General features: G+C 46.1%; 1 long non-coding RNA gene across 4 annotated transcripts in view; it reads right to left on the bottom strand.

Annotated features, from left to right (window-relative positions):
• The window catches only part of LOC132593656 (uncharacterized), a 95,874-nt gene extending 89,115 nt beyond the window's left edge, over positions 1-6,759 (bottom strand). For all 4 annotated transcript variants that reach the window (XR_009559408.1, XR_009559409.1, XR_009559407.1 and 1 more), the window contains exons 1-2: positions 6,606-6,759; positions 6,171-6,237 (exon numbers count right to left, since the gene is read on the bottom strand). This is a non-coding gene — a long non-coding RNA (uncharacterized lncRNA). The remainder of the gene's footprint in view (positions 1-6,170; positions 6,238-6,605) is intronic.
• Positions 6,760-18,450: the final 11,691 nt, after the last annotated feature.

Here is an 18,450-nt window from a genome sequence, read left to right as displayed (position 1 = left end):
GACGTCTGAAATCAAGGTGTCAGCAGGGCTGTCCTCCTTCCAGCTCCTGGTAGCTGTTGGCATTTCCTAGCCTGTGGCTGTGTGATCTTGGACTCCCCTACTGTGTGTATTTCTCCTCCATGTGTCCCTTATAAGGACACTTATCATTGGACTTAGGACCCACCTAGATAATCCAGGGTGATCTCATCTTAAGATCCTTAGCTTAAATACATCTGTAAAATACTCTTTTTCCAAACAAGGTAATATCCATAGGTTCCAGAGATTAGAAAGTGGGCATATCTTTTGGGGGCCACCATTCAGCCCACCACAGGAGCCCACATTCATATCACCTGGATGGTCAAAAAAAATCTTAAGCCGTTAATATAATTGAAAGAGGTCCTAAACTAATATAGTTTCCAAGTACCTGGCAGAAGCAAACACAAATCTTCTTTGACAAAATGCATCCCTAGCCTAGGGAAAACGTCTTACAAATAACTTCCCAAGGAAAATGAGCAGGTCGTGATAAAAAATAACCAAGCACACAAGAAAACAAGGTCAAAAATTGCCCGCCACACTCATACTCCGTTCTTTGAGAAATCGCCTTGCCCACAGACCCTGCTGCCTAGGAACCTATGTTTTGAACCGGTTGACACTGACCCCTGACCTTCACCTCAGCTGAAACAAAAGTGGGCATCAGTCCCAAGGACAGTCTTCTGGTTGGCTCGTGACCTATGACCTGGTACATACAGATGACGCGGCTAATTGGTTTTCTCTCTGTCTTTCTCCCTCCCTCCCTCCCTCTCAAAAATTTGAATAAATTAGGATAGCAATGGTCAGTTAGTCTTGGAAGCTAAAACCAAAAGGTCATGATGGAAAAGAGGTTGAGAAGCTCATGATGGGCCAGGTACAATCCAGAGTTGTAGGAGAAAAAACTGGGTCATCAGAGGAACCAAAGAGGACCATTGAGAGCAGACTTGATAGAAGCAAACACACCGAGTTAGCTGCTCATTGAAATGGTGAAACATACAGTGAAAACTCATTAACTCATTGAACAAAAATGCAAGAGACACTTCCTAGTGTTTTGTGCACTCTAGGCTGGTTTGGGAGGACATAACAGTGAATGAGATGAACACCTTTCTCGTTGCCTAGCAGGAGTTTAGAGCTAAAAACAAAACGAAGCACCCCCCACACACACATTTCCAGTGAGTGGTATGAAAATGAAGAAACCCACTATTGACATGTCTCACATGAACCTAGAGTCATCTCCCATCTCCATTCTTTGCGATGCCCAGTGCTCAGACAGCCCTGTTCTTGGAGCTCCCTGAAACTGAACAATAGGAATCCTTATCTGAGCTCACCTGAGCAAGTCTCTGATTTGTGTATCAAGAATCCAACCAAAATAGTCTTCTCTCTTATTCCTTAGCTCAGAAAGAAGTCAATAATTATTGAGTTTGGGATCATTTGCAGCAGTGCAAATTAACTACAGTCAAAAGCTCCCTCCTTGGAATCTTGGGTAAGGGGACTTTACTGAGATGGAAAGGGAAGATGTTTTAGTTCCATCTGCTTGCTGCAGCAACTTCAGCCCCGATACAAGGTTCTAATACTGTAGCATCCCATCCATTCAGTACTCAGGTTACTACAAGTCCAAAGCGATCTTGTGGACTCTGGTCTTCCTAGAATATGCATTAGAAAGATAAGGATTTTCAGTGGGTTGTATGCCAGGTGCTCAAAGAGGGGGAAGATGAGTTGAGATCAAAGAAGAGCTCCCAAGTAGGACACACCCAGTGACTACAGAGAGCAGTAGCATCTCGGGATTCGAGGGTGGAGGAGGCTGATGTCACTGTCCCCTTTGGGGCTAAGGCAGAGGCTGTGGTGGGTGTCTGTTATTTCTACCCACATGGCTCCTCTTCCCTTTCTTCTGGAGACAAAAACTGGGGGAAAGGAATTGCCTCTTCTCAGCTACATGACCTAATCACTTTCAACCCCCGCTCCTTCCCATCCTTTTTGTGTGATTATCATGTCCTTTAACTTTGCTTTCTGTCACTTGCTACCAAAGAGTCAGGAAGGTTCTACTTGGTTCTGTCTCTGGCTTCAGGAACACACCACAGAGGAAACCGAGCAGCCCTGTAAGTGGAGGGGCCCATGGAGTTAATGGAGATTGCCTTCCTTATGGAGAGATTCTTCCCCAGACGCCTATGCCCTAGGTGTGCGTGTAGGGCCCCTGCCGGCTCTCCGGGCTGCGTGTTGACGTAAGAGATTAGGTTGCACTGGAACACTCTACTGAAGAGCTATTTTGATTGAAAGAACAAACTAAAAATTAATAATAATAATTATAGCTCATTTCCTTCCCTGAGTTATGTCTTTTTACGAAGCTGACCTGAAAACAAGAATCTCCCCTTCGTGTGCAAATGGAAATGAGCTTTGAAGAGAGAGCACACACTATGGGTCACAGCTTCTGGCGTTTCCCTGTTCGCTGCCTTTATTGCTCTCAGAAGAACAGAGTGCTTACATTTTTCTTTCTCTTTATCAGTGGTTTTCTTTCAAAAAAAAAAAAAAAAGAAGTCACTTCGTTTTCTTTACCTATTTTTAAAGAGATCAGTAAATTTCTAAACCAGCTTGCAACTTGGCTGATCACAGTGCTTTCACTCTTGCCAGTCTGGCCCAGCCTCACATTGGCTCCCAGGCATCTTTCTTCCTCTGGCCACACTGGGCATTTCCACATGGACAGAACGTGAAGGGCTAGGCCCACAGAAACATTCTGCCACACTATCTTGCAAAATCTCTCGGTGACCCACATGGAGTGAAAGGTCCAACCTTCTTTCCGGCCTGGATGAAAGAGCCTGGTGTTCAGGACCGTGACCCATCGTGCCCTGGGCAGCCCCTCCAGTGACTGGTAAAGGCCTCCTACTGGAAGAACAGCGGGAGCGGCCAGGGGAAACTAGCCTCCTGGGTAATCACAGCCCGTGTCCCTCACCTGCTGCCGGAAGTCCAAGAGGGAGCCTTTTCCAACTCTGGCCACCAGGCCACATGGGGCCTGCAAAATCATTCCAAAGCTCCATGAAAGAACACAGAACAGCCTTTGTCATGTAAAATTAGCCCGGGCAAAGCCCCAGAGAACATACCATTGGATGCCATCCTGCTCTCCGTGCACAAGAGCATGTGACAGATAAAAATGGTTCCAACTCCTGCATTGGTCATCAGCATTTTCCCAGTTTTCACTATCCATCTCCTACTTTTACTCTTCTTGCTGCCCTGGATTCCTTGATCACTGAATTTCCTCCCAGAGGCTGCCCAGGAGAGGGAAGTCTCCTGGTCGCCATGGTGTGCAGAGAGAAGCCGAGGAATGAACCCAGGGGCCTCCTGTTTGCCAAGGTTCCACTGAAACCACATCTATGCTCCGGATTAGCAAACTAACTTGGTTCCCCTTCCAGGCTCGGCTCTCTCCATCAAATGTCTACTTTGCCAAAGATCACCCTTCAGCCTGATAACACAGAATAAGGCCACTGTCTGGTTGTCCCTGAGGCCTTTCATTCAAAGCCAAGTGTGCTGACATTCTGCCTAATACCTCCCCCAAGGAAGGCTGCAGCTTTCTCTCCATGCTTCTGCAAAACACGGAGCTTGCTCATAGCAAACGGTTCTGACCCGTGGGAGACCGCTAGAGTCAGGACATTTCTGCAGGCTTCTCATCAATTACTTATTTTCCAGGCTGGACACTCCCTGTAGAGCAAAGCTGGAAGTCAAACTATGCTCAGAGAATATCCTGGCAGAGAAAACACCAGGTTTCATTGCTAAGAGAAAAATCTATAATCTCCCCACCAACTTCTCCAACGAGTGGGCCTCACCAGCCACAGCAAGGATTAATTTGAACATGGCCATTTCTTGGCATCTCAGGATGAATTTTCCAGGACACAAAGGCATGAGATGTTGCATCATCTTGGTCATTTTTATGACCGGTGGGGAGGTAGAAGAGAAAAAGATAATTAGATGCACCAAGCTGTGGAACAGATGGAACAGTAAAATGCTCACTGTCAGGTCCTGGATCAAAGAGACTGGCTCTTACATATGCAAGAAATTCAGTCTCCCTTAAAGTAAGAAATGAGGACAGAGCCTCCAGCAACTGGTCTACAAGTGAGTCTTTCACAGGCTTCAAGAAGCATGCGGTGTTTCCCATCACCACCCAACACTCCAGTGTCACCGGCTTCAGGAAGCATGCGGTGTTTCCCATCACCACCCAACACTCAAAGTGTCACCTAAGAATCTGAGTTACAAACTAGGGGGAGATATTGGAAATAAATCAAAATATGCACATGAGTTGTGGTACGATGAAGGGATTCCTGGGTATTTGTGTCCTTCTACTTTCCTAACTTCCTGTATACCATAAAAAAAAAAAAGACACCCCCCCCTTTTTCTTTAGCATATCAGCCACCCAAACACCTAGTTAAAAATGTCGGCACTCATTCCTGAGGCCTTTCTTTTCTTCCCCTTAAACATCTCAGTCCATGCATCCTCTCTTCTCTATCTCCACCTTCTGGTCCTTAGTGCAGACACTTGGGGCCGTTTCAATCCTCTTCTGAGCACTGACATCCTCCCCTACATGGCTTCCCCGTTGCTGGTGTCACTCATCATCCAGTCCCTCCTCCAACGGCAGCCAGAGTAACTTTCTAAAATAGGAGCCCTGTCCCGGCACATTCCTGCCCGACTTCTTCAATAGCTCTACATTGCCTCCAGGAGACAATTTAAATTCCTTTCCAGAACCCGCAGGGCTCTTGAGAACCAAACCTGCCAAGCTCTTCCCCTCTCCTTCCTCAGCAGCTCTCCCCACAGCCACTGCAGCTTGTAGGCCCCCAAGGCACTCATTCCAGCCATTCCCTTTGCCCGAAATGCCCCCACCTCCCAGCCTCCCAGGCTCCCAGCCCCTGTGAAGCTCAAGCATCCCACACCTCCCCACCCAAGGAAACGCTGCTGGCCGTGCGCTTGGTCTCGACACCGACCCTGTCCACATCACAGCACTGTACACGGGGCTCTGGAGCTGGGCGCCCCGCATTTGTCTCTCTCACTAGACTATGGGCTGCAGGAGGGCAGGGACCTGGGTTCATTCATTTCTGGATCCTCAGCACGTGGCTCCTGCAGTGCCCGGCACAGGGGGATGTTCAGTAAATGTTGTTGATTTCAGAAGACGAATAAATCAAGCAATTAAAATGTGACTTTCTGCCATAATTGTCATATTATTTAGACCTGTATCATCTACTTCAGCACAATGAAAAATAAAATTAAAAGAAACGGGATCATCTAAAATCCTCAAGGAAAGCCAAATCACATGCAGTGCCTGTTGGTTCCCAGATTCTAGGCTTTTTCTCTCTCTCACTGCTCACCCTCCCAGGCCCCCTCCCGCGTTCCAATAAGTGTTTTTGTAAGGAACATACATAGAGGTACCTAGAGGAATTTTGCTGTTTAAGTGTAGCTGTGCTCAGGACCTCCGTGGCGAAAGATGATGGGTGTCAACACTGTATTATAGGAGGATTCCTGTTTTGAAAAGGAGTCTTCTTCTCATAGAGTATCCATTGCAATTACAGAAGCCCTAACCCAATCTCCTCTTCAGGCAATTATAGATCATTAACTACTTGACAGAGGATAAGGGAAAAACTAAGCCAAAGTGGTAGAAGCCATTGCCCAATGAAGATTCGCTAGCAATGGAGGTAAAACATCCCTGAAATTACAACATGAGTCAGGAAACGGAGTTTGCGTACACACCGCCGAAGAGTCCGGAGTCTGGGTTCTAGCCCTACCAACCATTCGCTGTTGACCTCGGGCAAGTCGCCCAAGCTTTGAGTACCTCACTTCCTTTGGCGTAAAATGAGGAGGGATCAGAGTAGGTGTCCTACGAGAGACTGTGCAACCGTTTCAGAGAATGAAAGTCTGGCACAGTATAAAGGTCAGAACCGGGCCACGGAGGGAGAAGACTGGGCTCAGTCCTGGCACTGCCACGTCTGACTCTATGTCCTTGAGTGTCCTCGGGCAGATTCCTTAAGCTCTTTGAGCTTCAATTTTCCCGTCTGAAAAATGGGGCGTATAAATGGAACTTGCAGAGCTCTTGGGAGGAATAGAAAGTAGCCAATGTGTAGGAGAGGGTAGCTCTGATCATTACTGGGGTTTGAGGCCACAGGGCATAGTAATTTGGAACGCAGACCCACCTGGTTCAAATCCCAGTTCTGCTGTGTCACCTTGAGCAAGCTCCTTTCTCTGAGCCTCTGTTTCTTCCTGTGACAAATGGAGATAACAGTTGTACGTACGTCAAAGGGCTGCTGGGAGGATTTTTTTAAAATCAATGCACATAAATAAATGTAGGGGAAGCGCTCAGGAACTGGCAGACGACATCTTCGCCCGTCTCAGGGTCTAACTGAGGCGCCTGCCCAGTTAGGCGCCTCCTTCCCAGCCCCCTCCTTCCCAGCCCCCTCCTCCTGAGGTCAGAAGCGTCCTTCCTTCCCATCCTTCCAGGGAGAAGAGGGGAGAGGAAAACAAGATCACAGGTGACAGAGTAAGGGCCCAAGGTGACCTTGGAGGCACAGAGAAAGCTGGCCTGAGACTCATCTGCCCTCAGAGCCCACCGCCGGTTCACCCCACCTCACCTCCCTTGGTTTCCGAAGCTTTAAAGTAGCCTGAACCGGTGTGACCGCATCTCAGCGGCCCTCGGAGAGGACCCACAGGGTGTTTTCAAGCCAGCCCTGAGCTCCTTACGAGCCAGGCTCCAGCTAGGAGTTATTCTCACGCACAAGGGCTCCACCAGGCTGGCAGCGGAAGTGCGTTCTGGTGCTTTCCTGCCAGGGCCCCCTGCTACGGGAGCTCCGAGCATGCGGAGGGGTCGGGCCAATCAGCTCCTTCAATAAAAAGGGCCTGTGGAACCCTGCCAGCTGCAGAGGGAGGGCCGCCGGGGTCGGCGGAAGGATGGCAGGCTCTATGGAGACCAAGGATCACAATAATGGGGAAAAGTCTGCACTGGGAGTCAGGTAGTCGGTGGTCTTGTTTCAGCTCCGCCCCTCACTCCAGGTGTGTGACCTTGAATAAGTTGCCTCCCCTGAGCCTTTAATTGGCGTCTGATCTTTCGGATCTCTCAAATTGGCTCTGTTCTCCACCTCACAGTGGCTTCATTCTCAGACCTTACATGATGTCAGGATGGCTTCCAGTAGCTACTAACCTTCTTCTTCTGATGCTCACACCTAGCAGGAAACACAGAGAGCTTCTCTTCCCCCTTGTTGGCCAAACCAAAGTGCTGACTTTGTTGCTAGAGGTGCTCTGCACCCACCTGAGGGGGTCACGGTGAACCAGTCCCCATTCAGGATCCCTTCAGGCTGCGTCCCTGTGCTGCAAAGCCTGCAGAGTGGAAATCTGCATCCTCAGCCCCGCTCAGCTAGGGTTCTGCATGCAAATTAGGTGCCATTCATCACATGTCCTAGTGTGAGATTGGGAAGGCAGCAGTGAGACGGGTCCCATTCTCCTGCTGCTTCAGCTGTGGCTCCTGGCCAAGGTTCCGGGCAGAGTCTCCAGCTCCATGGGTGTCCAGAAGCTTCTGAAGCCTGGATTGCAGCAACTGGGTATATTCTTGAATGGGATGGCAGCGTGGAGGGTGGTGTTCCTCTCCTTCCACCTTAATGCCTGGTGGGCAAAAAGCATCTTTCCTGGAGACCCAGCCAGAGTTTTTTCATGAACACCTGTTTCCCGCCAGTAAATATATTTCTGTTTCAAAACCACTGAGTCATTCCTGCTCCCTGTGTCTGACTCCTGACCAAGGCCCCATCCCTGAACCAGTCACTGGGCCAGAGGGGAAGGAACGTGCTGATTGCCCGGGCCTTGGGCACATGCCCACCCACAGAGTCTGGGTTAGTCATCTTTGCCAAAAGATACAGACAAAAAGAATAATTTCCTGAAATTACTATTACTTTAGTGTTGCTAAATTACTCTACTAACAATTAAATTACAATTATCAAGGGAAAGGGGGGATGGCGATTGGGCAACCAAAAAACACAAATGTCCACTACACACCCCGACTCAGATGTCAGGGTAAGGAGCCCTGGAAGACGTAAACGGAAGAGTGGAAGATGTCAACATTCTGTCCAGGCCGAAACTGTGGTGCAGAAGGCACTGACAGTGCCACACAAAGATTCCCTCCATCCTCCTTCCTGTTTCCTGTATCCATCCCCTGGCCCCGTGTGCTCGGCTTCTGGCCTGCAGCAGAAGACTACCCTGGCTGCTTCCACTCGCAGAGTGCTGGGCTACCTGGGAGCTCACCTTGGGCAGGTTAGCTCTTGACCAATGACTGACCAGTGCAGGGGGATGAAAGGCCAGCTCTCCTGCCTCAGGTGTGGACTAACTCTGAGGTATAATTGCCACTGCAGGGTTCCCATGTGGGATCCAGCTGAGTCTGGGACTTGACCCCAGAGCATACCTCTCCCCCACTCCTTGGCTTCTCCCCCTCCTTGACCTGCTCCCCCAGTACCTGGGAAGACTTTTAATAAATCATTTGCACACAAATCCTCATCTCCGGGTCTGCTTCTGAGAATCCTGGAGATACTGAAATGGCCAGAAACGTCCACAGCCAATGAGAATCCCGGCCTCTGCTCTGACTCACTCGAACGTGACATTGTCAATATCCAGGTGAGTCCCACCTCTGAGCTAGGATTCTGGATGCAAACTGGTTTCCTCCTTTTTAAAAGGAGATCATTACACGGGGAACGTTTATAATTCCTTCTTTGTCCTTACACTCAGATTAAAGTCATGTAAACCTAAGAGAGCATCAATTAATCTTGATTTTATTTTCACTGCTCTTTGATTAGAAAATATTGGGTTGGACAAAAAGTTCATCCAGTTAAGGAGTATGTCGTTCAATAAAGTTCTTTGTGAAAATGAAAGATGTGTCTTTTATTTTTACTTAAGACTGCACCAACTTTTTGGCCAAACCAATCCTAACAGTCACCAGAGGTGTCCACTTAAACCACAAGTTCCTAAATAAATATTTGAGGAAAGAACCCTTTCCTTTCATTAAATTAAAAAAAAAAAAAAGACCACTCTGGTGGAGAGAGGCACCCTGAGGCACAGGAACATCTGGGCAGCTCTGGTGCCCACAGTGTCTCCTGGGCAAGGGCAGGTGGACGATGCACAGCAGAGAGGTGAGCCGCGGGGAGTAGATGGCAGGATGGATGGGAGGTCTCCTTTCCACTCTGCTGCTGCCGGACGAGCTGAGCCATCGCGGGACTATAGGACCTCTCTGAATCCACTTCCTCATCTATTGAAATGATTGCCTCATGGGTCCTGTCCAGCTCCAAAGTTCTCCATCTCTCCTGGGAAGAACGTCCACATTCCTACAGAGCACTGAATTTTAATACTGAATTTTATTTTTTCACAGAAACCAGAGGGGAGTAGAAGCAACTTATTTTATTAAGTGTCCTTTTACTTATCTGAGAAGTAAGCAAAGTCATTGCACTACAAGCAGATTCATAAAGACTCAAGGTTGGGCTTCCCTGGTGGCGCAGTGGTTGAGAGTCCACCTGCCGATGCGGGGGACACGGGTTCGTGGCCCAGTCCGGGAGGATCCCACATGCCACAGAGTGGCTGGGCCCATGAGCCACAGCCGCTGGGCCTGTGCATCCGGAGCCTGTGCTCTGCAACGGGAGAGGCCACAGCAGTGAGAGGCCCAAGTACCATAAAAAAAAAAAAAAAAAAAAGACTAAAGGTTAACCTCACAGCTTACAAGGACAATTCCTGACCCCAGCCAAGATGAACATTGGGAATATCCTTCTTAAGCAGCAGTTCAAGTGTCCAAATCAGTAACGTCTTTGTCTTGGACCCATGAGACCCACAGGCTTGCTACGTCCCACTGGGAGGGACCATTATTTGGGAGATGGCTATATTGTAAGAAAACCTCTGTCTGCCAAATTGGAGAGTTGGGTAATTGCAATTCCAGGATTTCACGTAGGTGGTTTCTTCAAAGGCCTTCATTTATTTGCTGCTTGATGTAAAAGAAACCTCATTTATGTAGTTTCTTTTTCTCCCAGGGAGGTTAAGAGCTCGGTAAAGCTAATGGACTACATATATCACTGGCTTTAATATAGTCCCAGGCAACTTAATGCTAAAGCATTGTGATGATTTGATATCATAAAAAGCATCCATTTTTATTGAGAATGGGAAATCAACTAATCAGGTGTCCATTCAGAAAATAACGTAGCTGTTAGAAGGCATGGTTGGGAAAGGGAGGGAGTGAGGAAAAAAGCAAGGAAGTGGATGAAACAACAAAAGGGAAGAAGGAAGGAAGGGAAGGAGGGAGGGAGGTAGAAGGAAAGAAAGGCAGAAAACCAAATGTATATATGCTGTTGAATTTTAACCCCAGCTGACTAGCCAGCTGTGTCCAATAGAAATATGATGGCAGAGACTATCTTCATTGATCACCAATATAACCCTAAGACTTAACATTGTCTGGCATGAGGTGACTGTTCTATAAATATAAATGCGACACGGCATACACGAATAAATTCAAGTCATATTCACTGAATAGCTACCATATTGCATTAAGCATTACTTGAAACATTGAAGAAATGTAAATATTTTTTGAGTAAATGAAGGAGCGAATTGAGGAATGAGGTCATATCCAACATGCCCTTCTGATCTACTTATAATATATAATGGAGTGTTACAATTTAGGACTTAGCATTTTCAGTATGCTGGGACAAAACCAGTCTCACTAAAATATTTATTTTAAATCAACTAAACAGCCTGCCTCTTGCCTAGAAATTTTTGATTTTTTTTTTTTTCCTCATGGCTCTTTATAACTAGACCTTAGGACCACTCTCTCTTACTGAGCATAGAGATGCTTATATAACAGCAGATGGACTCCTTGTTGACACATTCCATCATCCCTTCAGAATGTCCACTAATCTGTAGGAGAGAAAGAGACAGCCACACACATACACAAAATCGCAAGAAATGCTTATGTTCAAAATAATATCATTCAGAAAAATAAAAGAAAAAGAAATATAATGTGAGCCACATGTGTAATTTGAAAGTATCTAGTAAGTGTGTTTAAAAAGCAAAAAAAAAGAAGTTGAAACTACTTTAAAAAAATCTTTTTTTTTTTTTTTTTTGCGGTACGCAGGCCCCTCACTGTTGTGGCTTCTCCCGTTGCGGAGCACAGGCTCCGGACGCGCAGGCTCAGTGGCCATGGCTCACGGGCCTAGCCACTCCGCAGCATGTGGGATCTTCCCGGACTGGGGCACGAACCTGTATCCCCTGGCATTGGCAGGCGGACTCTCAACCACTGCGCCACCAGGGAAGCCCTTTTTTAATCTTTTATATTGGAGTATAGTTGATTAACAATGTTGTGTTAGTTTCAGGTGTACAGCAAAGTGATACAGTTATACATATGCATGTATCTATTCTTTTTCAAATTCTTTTCCCATTTAAGTTATTACAGAATATTGAGCAGAGTTCCCTGTGCTACACAGTAGGTCCTTTCTGGTTATCTATTTTAAATCTAGCAGTGTGTACAAACTACTTTTTAAAAAGTTTTTATTTTATTTAACTTAATATAACCAGACCTCATCTAATATATTTGAAATGAAAAGATCATTTCAACACGTGATCAATATAAAAATTATGAAGACATACTGCATTCTTTTTTTCCCCCTGACTTTTCTAAATCATCACAGTTCAGGGTGTTTTTGGCACTTGGAGCGCATCTCAGCTTGAGCTGGCCACATTTCAAGCACTCGAGGGTCATGTGTGTCCACTATATTGGACATCGCGGGTCTGGTCCCTGCCTATGCCACTCAACTGAAACTTTTCTCTGACTGGACACCAGTGACCTCCTAAGGCAAATGGCCTCTTCTCACACACAAGCCTCCTCCGAATTCTCTTTGAAGTTCCTGCTATGTGAGGCACGTTTGATGACCCACTCCCTGAAATTTTCTCCTCCCTTGAGTTACAAAACCTGACATTCTCAGTTCCTCCCTGTCTCTTCAACAGTGTCCTCATGGTGCTCTTGCTGCCCTCCAAGCATCAGTTGTCTTCCTCTCTATATATATTTGAACAGCTCCAAAACCCAGGCTCCCAGGCTGGACCTGGCTCCTGCATTCAGGACACATATTCCCAGCTACTTGAAGGACTTCTCCATCCACCTAGCATCCCTCAGCACCTAAGACCAAATGTTCTAGACCAGCCCTATCTTCTCCTCCGACCCATGCTAGTTTTCTTCCCTGACATCCCAGTTTTTGTTCATGTTTGAATCACCACTGAACAAATATTTAACGAGCACTTACTCTGTGCCAGCTGCGGGGATACAGCAGTGGACAAGCCAGACGAAAATCTCTGTTCTCATGGAGCTGACACTCTAGTGAGGATAGATGGACACTCAAACATAATCAATAAGGAAAATACATACTATGTCAGAAAGTAATACTCACTACAGAGAAGAACATAGCAAGATAAGGGGAATGCAGAGTGTAGGAGAGGGGTACTTAGGTGGGCCCACAAAGAAGGTGATACTGGGACAAAGGCTTCAAGGAAGAGAGAGAGTGAACCATGCACATACCCGGGGAGGAGCTTCCAAGACAACGGAGAAGTCCTCATGGCTGAGTGTGTCCAGCATTTGACATTTAGAGAAACCACAATGGCCAGAGCAGAGTGAGCAAGGGGGCAGATCAGAAGAAAATGAGATCAGGAGGAGATGAGAGTCTAGAATGGCAGGCCGCCCAGGCCATCGTGAGGGCTTTGGTCACCCGGGCTTGGAAGGTAGGGCTGGTCTCTCGCCTCTGTGCCTCTCCATTCATCCAGTCTCCAGCGCTGACCCTCTTGAAGCCTCTTGATTCATCCCCACTCTCCCTTTTATCCAATCACCCCCCACCTTACCATCAGTAGGTTACTCTGCCTAAAGTACAGCTGTGGTAGTGTCCTCCTCCACCACCTGTCCCCAGCACCTTTGAAATAAGGTTTAAAGCCTCAGATGAATCATTTAGGGCCCCCTCCAACATCAGCCGTTCCCTGCTCACCCACACACGGCTACCCCTTGCTCCAGCCAGATTGGATTCCTTGCAATTCCCTTTGCATGCCTTATGAACTCCTTAGCCTCTGTCACTCCATCTGAAATATATTGAGCTGCTACTCAGTTCAATGAATAAACACAGTATCTTCCATGAAGATCTCCTTTACACAGACTCATCCCCAACTGGTAGTTTCTTCTTTGAACTCTCATACCATTTCGCATTTGTCTTTATTAACACGTCTGCCGCATTTGGACATGCGTTATAGTTATCCTTGGCTTATTTCTTCTCCTAAATTTGCCTGGGGAACTTGTCTTTTTGGTCTGTGCAGACTTCTAATTCCTAGGGCTATGCCTCCCACAGATGGGGTACGAGGTATTTGTTGAACATCCTAGTGGATGGATGAATGAATGAATCATAGTAATATAATTAGTTGCTGTGTTATATTGTTGGGTGAGGACAGTGGAATTAGACATTTTGTTTCTTTCCTAATCTCCAAAATCTGTAATATCTATTTTATTATTAAAGTAAAATATTTATATAATTTTTTTAAATCACTATAGTTCATGCTGGGTCATCAATGATCAAGCAAGCAATTTAACTTCTCTGAGCCCGTTTCCTCAGCTATAAGGAGGGGACAGGATTCTTACTTCATAGAGTTGTAGTGAGAATTCATTTTCATATGAGATGGTGTGTGTTAAGATATCGGGTATCTAGCCTGGCACACAGTAGGTGCTCAATAAAAGAAAGGACAATGATGATGGTGATGATGATAATAATGATGATGGTGATGGTGGTAGTAGTGGTAACAGTAATGGCAAAAATTATGACTTTCAACCAGCTAAAAATTAAGTGCTAAAAAGAGAAGGTTCTGCCCAGGTGGTTGAGGGACCACAGCTCTCAATGTCAGGCAATTGAGTTTTCCCTTCGTCAGATGCTATTTACAAAAGCAAAGGTCATCTGATATATTCATAGAAGGTTCCAGGCACATCAATTATTCATTCCCACATTTGAGACTTTGAAACAGATAAATTTCATACTGGGACTACAAATGATTAAAAAGAGAAAAATCCAGTTAGTGTGGCTATTAAGTGTGATGAATTGTGTAAAAATGGTTTATTGGATGCATGCATAGTTTTTTTTTAAGGAGCAAAACTTTCCTATAATAATTTTGTAGCTTTCATTTTTATATTATAAAATAATTCATGTTTATTATAGAAAATTTGCAGAAAAAAGCAATGACACTAAAATCATTCATAATTCCACTATTTAGGGTCAACAGCTGTGTACACTTTGAGGCCTATTTCTCTGATCTGTTTTATTTTTCCCTTTCTAGTAGTTTGGGAGGGAAAACAGTGCATCCTCTCTTTACTATGCTACTGGTTCACATTAATTTGAATTCATTTTTCTCTATCAATGGCAAGAATTAAATAGTACCTATTACCTTTCTCTTATGGAAGACATGGTATTTGGTACATTATTACTTAATTGCTACTTTTTTCAACCATTCCCAGCTTTGGTTCATTTAATATGGAATTTGGGGCTTAAATTATTATTACTAATAATATATACCTTCTATTTCAATAATTATTGATACTTACATTAAGTTTTATGACCACATCAGCAATAATTACTTAGACTGATTTGTATTTAACTGGTCACATAGTTTAACACCCATGCACTTACACTGTCTTCCCCATTTTAAAGTATTTGTTTCACTTAATCTGCCAGTTTGGTATTCTTCTCTGGGTAATTCCCTCAGGCAGAGCATGTAAGCAGTTGACTTTCTGAGTCTAGAATATCTGATAATATTTTTGTGAACATTAACTTGGCTTGTAGAATTATTGATTCATAAACATTTCCCCTACAAATTATGTAGATGTTGTTCAGTTACTTCTTTTGTTTCATGTAAGGGAAGAGAAATCTAAAAGCACACTGACACATACTCATTTGTAGTAACTTTCCTTGAAGCTTACATGTTTTGCTTGTTTTGTTGTTTTCTTTACCCTTGAAATTCAAGAAAATTAATTACTGCAGATCTATTGGTCTATGTAATAAATTTTGCCTGGTACTTACCGATCCTTTCCCATCTCTTGTCTAGAGTAATTTAAGGTCACCCTATTTGGTAGCAGAATCACAAATAATGGATTTCAGGGTGTCTGAAATCCAGGACAGCCCTGAGCTTTCTGAATACATTTAAAGACAGTGACATGTAGTGGAAGGAACACAGCCTGCGGTGTCAGCTCTGCAAGTGGTCAGCTGCATGACCTTGGACATGTTACCTGATTTCTCTCCAAGCCTCAGTTTCCTCATCTGTAAATGGGGATAGGAAAAACTCCTTGCAGAATAAATAAGGCAAAAAGCAGGCCCTCCATAAGTCATGTCTACTGTCCTGCAACGTGAGAAGAGCAATACCTCCTCAAGCCAAGGCCGTGGAACTTTGGTGCAAGAAAAATTCAGATTCTATCTTGGGAGTCAGAGTTGCTCTTCTTTCTAACTGGAAAGTGTCTTGGAAAAGTGACTCCATCCTTGAAAGATGAAAACATTTTAGGAGAGCAGAGTGTTTGCCAAGGGAGCGAATGATCAGCTCAAATCCAGTTATGGGAGCGTGAAATCTGGGAAGAGGAGAAGGGAAAGAAATGCTGGTTCTCTCTTGGTCACTGACACAGGCCTCTTGGCCTTGTCTTGGGTGCTCCCGTTGTCCTTGTCCCTTTCATCATGACTCAGAACCGTGGACATGTTCACATCTACGAACAAGTAGAACCATTAGACTATCAAGCTTTACCTAAAGAGTGGTCCACAGTCCAGCAGCTTCAGCAACACCCAGGAGCTTGTCAGAAATGCAGACTCTCGGGTCCCATCCTGGAGTCGCTGAATCAGAATTTGCAGTTTAACAAGATTCCCAGGGGACGCATGTTATGCCAAAGTTTGAGAAGTTTATTTCCGACCACACGTTGGTCAGAACTGAAGATTTAGCAGGCTTCTTTGTCACTAACCAGTGGTTTTATTTTCATGCCTTTTTAAAACAGAAATGAAACCCCAGCAGACAGGTCTAGAAGAAATGAACAAAAGGCATATGGAACTTTAAAGTGTAGAATGAAGACCAGTGGTTTCCCCTGCAGCCAATTCCATGGGAGCCAGGGAAGGGCCTGGTTCTCCTTCCTGAGGCCACCTCAACTTGCTTCTCTGCCCTTGGCACTGAGCTGGCACCAGAAGATCATCATCTCACATGTTCCCAGCCTCTCTGCCTGACCACAGTAATGAGGACACAACCGCTGAGAGCCACAGTCACATCATCCTTGGCCTCTGTGGCTCCTCCCACACCTAACTCTGGGGGATCCCACTGTGACCATAGATTGGGTCACAAAGCAGAAACTGGCATCTGCTGCTTCTGTAGGTGTGCTGTGGCCCCAGCCTTGACCTCCCTCTGGGCCCCAGATCCTCCCTCCTCCCTTCTCTAGCCATCACCCTGTGAATGTATATCTCCAGCTTTGGCCACCAGCCCCCGGCCAGAGCCTGAGCCAGAGCTGGAGTGAACACTGCGTGGTGACTCCAGTACTTTGCCTTGACTTCCGGGGCTCCAGAGTCCACAAGGATGTCCTGAGCAAGGTGGTCTCCCAGCTCTTCTCCAGGCCTAACCTGGGAGTCTCCCTTGAATTCCCAGAGGTGAAATAGAATGTTGCCAGAGTGAGGGGCCTAAACACATTCTGGGGTTCTCTGCAGCCCGCGCATGGCTTCCTTCATCAGCTGTGTGCGTTCAGGGAACACGCCCGGCTGCTCCTGTATATGCAGGGCTCACTGGAATGTCTGACACATCATGGGCACCTATATGTATTTGAACCTAAATCAAAGTGCGGCAAAGAGCCTGCATGGTCTTAACAGTGCAATCGGAGTTTAGTGAGAAGTAAGCTAATACCCAAGTTACTGGTCATGACCTTATAGGAGAGCCCCCAGATTCCTCTCTGGTGTCCACTACTGTTTCTTTCATCCTTGAGGATGGATGAAACCCATCCTCATGGGTTTGAGGGGCCTTTTGGTCACGGGAGGAGAGGCCCCCTGGGTATAGTCTTCCTGGAAAGGGTGGGTTTAGAAAGTACTGAGGCAAAATGAAGTGGGTAGAATGTGAAGATATCAGGGAAGCCTCGGGAGGGATAGGATGGGTGGGGAACAGGAGATATGGGAGAGAAGCTGTGAGTGATAAGACCAGCTCTGGGGAACAAAAGAGGACCCAGCAGCAGAGCAGGAGACCAAGGGCCTGAAAAGGAAAGTTGGGCGTAGGTCAAGATTGTGTAATATTCTATTGGAACTCCATCCCCCCACTCCCGAGCCTGCAGGAAAGTCGGCCAAGTGCCACAATCTTGTGATAGTGTGTCTCGTGGAAAGGGAGCTGCATTCAACCTTCAGGTGGATGAGAGAGAGAGAGGCAGAGAGAAGAGAAGGTCCGGGAAGGCAAGCTGCTGATCAGGGCAGGTCTGAACTGGGGAAGTCTCTGAGGCACAGGCTGGTGAGCAGAACGCAAGGCTCCATCAGGAAACTCCAGCAACCTCGGAGTGGATGCAAGATGGTTCCTGAATGTGGGAAGGGACTGCGAGCCAGCGAGCATGGTATTAAAAGGAAGGAAGGACGGACCCCAAATGCTGGAAGATTTAGAAACAACGTGTTGCCATCACACGGGTTACATAAAACTTATCCCCATTTACGGAACCACCTCTGGCTTTTGGGCAAGTAAGTCTTTAGTCAATGGAAGCTACCAGCACATGACTGAATTTGAGTCACAATGTTGTAAAATGTCCCTGGAGATTCCTGGATGAAAGTGACAACTGTCACTATAAAATGACAAATGAATCAGAATAACCAGTGTTGGATGACCTCCACCAGTCGCCCGGGCTGCTTGCCATGATAACAAAGCCCTCCTCACATAAGAGACAGATGTCCTGATTACCCCACCGACCTTCTGCTCCAGAAGCCCACCCACTCTGGGGAGGAGGGGTCTTTTCAGAGAAACCCACCTGGGTAGAGCTCTGTGGTTCTCTAGAGAAACTGGACTATTCACAGTGGTGCAGTGAGGAAAAACAAAGGATCCTGGTACTTGGAGAGAGCTGTTTCAGAGAAAAGTTATGCTTAAAAAAACAGATGGTTCCTTTGTTTCCAATAGTTGCCTATAAATTCTCTATTTTTCTGTCCGGTGGAATCGAAATTGATTGAAATTGACATTCTTTTATCATGAGTCAGTTGACAAGAAAATTGAGAAAACAAAACACTGAGCGCCAGTTCTTTTTCTTTTTCTTTCTTTCCAAACAAGTAAGTCCAGAGGTTCAGACAGAGAAAGAAGGAGGTCAGTGGTCTGCTTTTAGAAGCTGCCAGCAGTTGCCTTTCCGAAGCTGCTATGCAGATGTGTGGACACAGACTTTTCTCCACTGCTGCACATCTGGAATTCTGGAATTGTCCC

The sequence above is a fragment of the Globicephala melas genome, chromosome 16 (assembly GCF_963455315.2).
Source record: "Globicephala melas chromosome 16, mGloMel1.2, whole genome shotgun sequence".
NCBI classification, from domain to species: domain Eukaryota; kingdom Metazoa; phylum Chordata; class Mammalia; order Artiodactyla; family Delphinidae; genus Globicephala; species Globicephala melas.
This window is presented reverse-complemented; position numbering and strand designations above follow the sequence as displayed.